A 6134-nucleotide genomic window follows, 5' to 3' on the forward strand; every position below is an offset into this window, starting at 1 on the left:
GTGGAACAGGGTGCGCCGCACCAACATGTCATTCCATTTGTAGCAGCCCCGCGCGTGAATACGAACTAAACCAATGAAAACACGGTGCGTTGGGCTGCTGAATAAAACCACGCATATGCGGCTGCTCATTGGAGGTGTGCATCGTGTTCCGCAGTTTCCAGGCACACAATACCTGCACACGGCGAATCCGTTTTCACGTGCTACCTGCTCCGTAGGCAACCATTCTCCGGGGAACTCAACTATACCTCCCACCACGACGCTGCGCTGACGCAATTTCATTAAACAGCCGAAGCGTGTGCGGGCGTGCGCGCGTCGGAGCGTGAGTGCGGGGGAAGCGCTTTTTTTTTTTGGCAGCAACTTTCGGCATCTGGCGGTTTGCCACAGGTTAATTACCGCTACGCTCTGCCATGGCTCAGTTGGCCAGGTGCTCAAAGGAATGAGCGAAAGAAGAAGTTCGCGGAAAGCACCTGACGCGCAAACTGAACCGACTGCAACTGAAGAGAGCGCGTGTTGTCGTGCTAAATGTGGCTGAGGTTTTGCCGGAGTTTCACGGCTGGTGAAGTTCGCGTCTACTCGTATATACAAAGGGGGTAGGGGCTTCTAAGATGTAAACGTCGGTTCGTCTAGGACCCACGCGAGTGTTCTTTGAAGGAACACGTAGAGGAGGGCGATAAAATAAAGGTCAAGGATAACAACGCCAGGATAACAACGTGAACACATTGAACACATTGTTCAAGGCTCTAAAGCAAATGGAAGGAGGCAAGAAAAGTTATAGAGGCGACCTATAATCCTTGACTAAGGTGTCTGGTTGAGGCTCTCGCACGTCAGCGTTCGTGTAGTCTGGTGCATTCCTGGCGTTTCCTTTGTGTTTCACGCTCTGCCGAAGCGGATCTCGGAGTCCACGTAGAAAGAAGAGCGTGCTTGAGACCTGCTCCACCAGATGCCGCAACGATCCCATCTAAACGTTAACAGATTATTGACAACGAATAAACCAAGATGTACACGTGTTTGCAAATATTTGCTGGTTTCACATTTCAGTCCTTACAGGTGCGCCTGCGTGAGCTGCTTTTCACCTTTATTTATTGGTGTTACGCCTTCAGAAATAAATCCAATGCTCGAAGTTAGCGCTTTGACCGTGTCGTTCTCCTGTCCTCTGTCTTGTTTAACAGTGCGCTAATATAGTAAAATGGATTACCAACATGCCCAAGCCTACGCTTTATACACCCACCTTTCAATGAACACTATCAGTTAATTTTCTTTAATTATCGTGACAATTAATTGGCTCTTATCTCAAGTAAAGTTATGCTCCCTTTCCATACGTATCCAATATATAAGTCTTGACCTGAACCAGATCCATGAGTTTCTATTTTTAGAAAGATTTCTATGAATATTCTTAAAACCAGAAGTACGTGCACGACCGGATGTGCTTGGAGGAGAAACAGTGTCACTCACTGCTCGTGCCGCTAAAAAGAAAGAGGAAACGCTGCTTAAGCATAATACTGCACGTAAAATAGTAGCTACAAGTGCACTATACAAAAAAAGAGTCATTTGACTCTTGCGAGTCCTGATTTGCCACGTACACTCAAACCTCATTATAACAAAGTCGCATCTGCCAGGAAAATAACTTCGTTATATCCGAAAATTCGTTAGAAACGTTCATTTGTAACGCTGTAGCTATGACAAGACTATTCTTCACTTACTTCGTTATAACCGACAATTCGTTATATCCGTGTTCGTTATAACGAGGTCTGAGTGTATATGACTCTTTTTAAAGAGACTCGTCAACTCTCTTTGTAGATCATTATGCTCTCTTCGGAGAGTCGTACGACCCACAAGAGAGCTAACGTGTCTCTTTGAAGGGAGTCATATACGCGGCAAGACAGGACTCACCCAAAGGGGCCACAGATACTGCTCTTTTTTTTTTAGAGTGTAACGTACACGGCTTCGTTTGTAGATTGGCGCTGTATTTCCGAGACGAATGCCAGACGTTCTGCTCTACAAAATTATCGCGGCCTTGCGGTTTCCTGAAAATCTGACTTTTTATTACATTTCGAACAGGGCGGCGACCGGCAGGTGCCATAATTCCACGTCTAAGACCACTAAAATACTGGCACAACTGTCCAAAGAAAGCCTTCAAGCGTGGCAAAAGTTATTCATGTATAATGATTGCAGTATTCATGTATAATGATTGCAGTACCAGTTCCTACAGCTTCATTTCCTGTCTACACACTTTTTTTCGGAGAGTGCTTAGCGTACAAAAATTCCGAGGGTCTCTTGCACTATCGCTAAGACGACTCGAAGGCAAAAGTCCGAGTGCCGATGCATTAAAGACCGAAACATCCCACCAGAACCAGACAAGCCGCTCGTCATGATGCTTGTCGAGCCTCCTGTGGCGTTGAATACCTTCTTGAGCCCACCACAATCCACTATAGGCCTTGACTCAGCGTCTTCCACAGTGCACCCTTTCAGCTTTTCGATAGCCGTCAATAAGCCGAGTCACACAAACGCCGCTCTCTTTTTTTATATATATTCTTCAAACGGCAGCTGCCGCTCCACGGAAGCTTTCCATGACGTCTGCTGTGCCAGGGGATCGTCCTGTCTTCTTTATCGCCTAGGTATCACGCTTTCACAGCTCGCGCGTTCGCCTGACCTTTTCTTTGTACGATTTCGTATCGACGCCGGCGTTTACCTCAAGACCACCTTCGCATGATACATGTGAAGCTTTCGCCTAACGAAAAAAGAAGAAAAACAAACAAAAAGACACGTTGTCACATGTGTGGCTTATAGTGGGACGCCAGTTGTACAACGCAGTGAAGTCAGCATGTGAACACGGAGTTTTGTAGAAGAGTTAAGAAAAGATAAAGAAGCACACAGGTGTATTAAAGGAAACAAATATTTAGCATGTACCATGATTCACAACACACACACAACGCGCGCGCGCACGCGCACGCACACGCACACACACACACCCACACGCACACACACACACACACACACACACACACACACACACACACACACACACACACACACACCGACGTAAATGCCCACTACGGAAATGCAGCATCAAAACCTGAGGCACAACTGCCCGAAAACATATCGGGAATACATTCACATTCATAAACGTCATTCTTTTTTTTTTTCAGTAATCATATACGGTTCGAGCGGCTCATTACAGCTCATCTGAACGAGAGATAAGCAAAAATGACTCGAGCTGAAGCACTGCTCCTTGATAGGCGAGGGCGTCAGAGGGTTGCACATTCAGGAATGATAAGCTCCATCACATCGACAATGATACCAACGATACGGCGGCTAATACTCTGGCAACGTTTGAGCGATATAACTCTCTCGCTCCTCTCTATCCGTTTTCATATGCTTTTCATTTTGTAACGCCTCTCCGCCACATCCCTTCTGCGCTTAGCTCGGCACATTTGAGCGAACATTTGTTCCTGTTTTGCCGGTCAGCTTTCGCCCGCCGGCTAATGACGGTGGCTCGAAAACAAACGGCCTTTTAATTGATTGCAGACTTCGACGCGTCGGCTTAATTACGACCGAAACTGCTGAAAGTGCAGACAGCCGTCGCAGCTGGCGAAACCCTAGCTTCAACTCTTTCATAAACATCGCACGCGCCGGTAGCAAAGGGGGGCGATCGGATGAACGAAGAAACGCGATTACAATGGGTCAGCATCATGGCTGCGTCAGTAATTAATTAATTCATGGGTGGAATTTTGTTACGAAAGTATTAAAGCAGAAAGGGAGGCATACAGACGACAAGGAGGTTAACTGGAAGATACGAGAGCGAAAGATTAATACACTTGGGTTATCATAAAGCGTGCCAACCTAATGCCGCGCTGTTTATGGTGTTTATGTTTACATTTATGTTTACGTTTATGTTTACACCGTTTATGTTTTACATTATATTCCTGTTCGCATTGCCGTTTTGTACTATGAATACTTAATACTATGTATGTTCTACCATTTTCATTTCTGCTGTTAAGTAGTGTTATTTTTTTTTCTACCATTATCATAAGGTCCCCCTACAGTGTTTACACTAAGGGACGTTTTTTTGTACTAAAATGTTTATATTCTGTATATGTACTAAATATTGAATAAAGTTCAAGTTCAACTTCAAACTTCAAGTTCAACTTAACACATACGCTCTTCACGGGAACCACGCGTCAAGGTCGTACACGTGGGCTCGGCGAACCATAAAAAGCGTAACGCATAGGAATTTTATACGCTGAGTTAGATACTTTTAAAAAAGCCGACGTAAGAGAGAGCCTCAACGAAAACCAGCAGATAATGAAACCAAAGAAGGTTAATAAGAGACGTTAATTGTACTGTTTTAAGTGTACCGTAGTAATTGTCATACAGATGCGAAGAAAGTAAAGTGGACGAAAAGACATCTTGCCCCGGGAGGTACCGGACCTGCAATCTTCGGATCTAAGAGAGATGAACTTCATGAAAATCCAACTGCGGCATTTCTGAATAGCGGATTATTTTTTAGTCTTTTGGACACCTGAGCGAACCAATTAGTAACGAAATAATTACTATTGTAGCAGATCAAGTGGCGCGTGTTGGAAAATAACGAAGTGATTTGCGCGTGAGGAACAGACTAGAGAAAAAGGATGACAGGGCCAGGGAGGAGTGTGTCCTTCTGGTGAAAACCGCCGGCTTCTTGGCCAATCCGTGGCTAGGAGGCAGATCTAAGGAACAAGCAAGCAAGCAAACGTCTAGCCGTAACGTTCTGTTGCACGTTTTAATGTCCAACTTATGTGAAAGATAATTACCACGTTGTTTTTTGTCTTTGTCTACGAATCTACGCGATGTAATAAAAAAAAGTGATCAAGTTGTTCTTCTTTTTGTTATGACAAACGGTGTTAGCGTTTTCTTAGTCACGGTCACCCTTCTTGAAAATGATTCGATTAGTTGTTGCTAAAATGAGTGACTTCAGTCAGATTTGCAAAGAACGTATTCGACAGCCAGTGAAAAATAACGCATTTCAAGGCCACGCAGCTAACGATGCGCAGCGTTTCCAGCTGCGCATCGTTAGCAATATAAAAACAGATCTAAAAATTGGAACCATCTCATGAAATACACTTTTCGTGTGATCTTAAGAAAATACCCGCGCGCTGTTATGCCAGGGCTGCCATCCCAAACTTCATTGTTATGGCAAGATATTCAAGCTGGTAGAATGTCTGACGCAAGTGGCGTCAACATCGACAGACTGCCTGATGCAACCAGCGTCAACACCAGCGAGGTGCCAGATGCAACGGACGCCAACCAAGACGGGAGTCTCATGCAACCCACGGTAACTGCTGCGGGGCGCCTCATAGAGTTTCCTAAAATTAACTAGAGGGGACTCTGGCGCTGTGATCGTTCAGCTACCGTGGGAATGATGGGTAGTAGGGTGATTCCACGTAAGATCGAACAAACGATGGCTGGTCGACCTCTCAAATTTATTTCAAAATTTTATATATTATTGCCTGATGAGTGGAAAGAAGAGATCCGCAATTTGTTTTGCCACCAAAAATTTTTTCGAACCACAGGAAATCAATAATGACGAAGAGGTGGAGTGGAGCGCTCATCCGCTCTGCTGTTTTGGCCAACTTCCGTTATGAATTGCACAAAATATATTAAAGTTAGGTAGCTGAAATTTATTTACCTTAATATATGCATGTTTTTGCTTCTGCTCAGGTATTTTTAGTTTTTATGTGTAGTGTATATGTTTTTATAAAAAACCTCAAAAATGGCCCAATCGGCAAAATTTTCTTTACTTTGAAGGTCTTTATCTCAAAAAAGCCTTGTAGCAGAGGTACAAAAATTCCGCATTACGTTCTTCGCATGTTTATCTACGAAACTACCAAATCTTGTATTTATATAACTTTTCAGTAAAGAGATATCATCGGGCTAAGTTCAAGACAACACCGAACGATGAAAACTTCTGACGACAATTAAAAAAAAAAACCCCATTTTTTAAATTTCTTAAACTTTGTCCACTTATTCTCCTCCACATCAGCTTTCACAATCATTAAAAACATGTTGCATAATGTCGTTGCACTAATAGTTACGGCCCCTCCAATGAGACCCTTAGGCAACGATGGGCAATTCCGACTTCTTGCCCAGCAAGTGTA

Source organism: Rhipicephalus sanguineus, unplaced genomic scaffold, assembly GCF_013339695.2.
Source record: "Rhipicephalus sanguineus isolate Rsan-2018 unplaced genomic scaffold, BIME_Rsan_1.4 Seq8312, whole genome shotgun sequence".
NCBI lineage: Eukaryota > Metazoa > Arthropoda > Arachnida > Ixodida > Ixodidae > Rhipicephalus > Rhipicephalus sanguineus.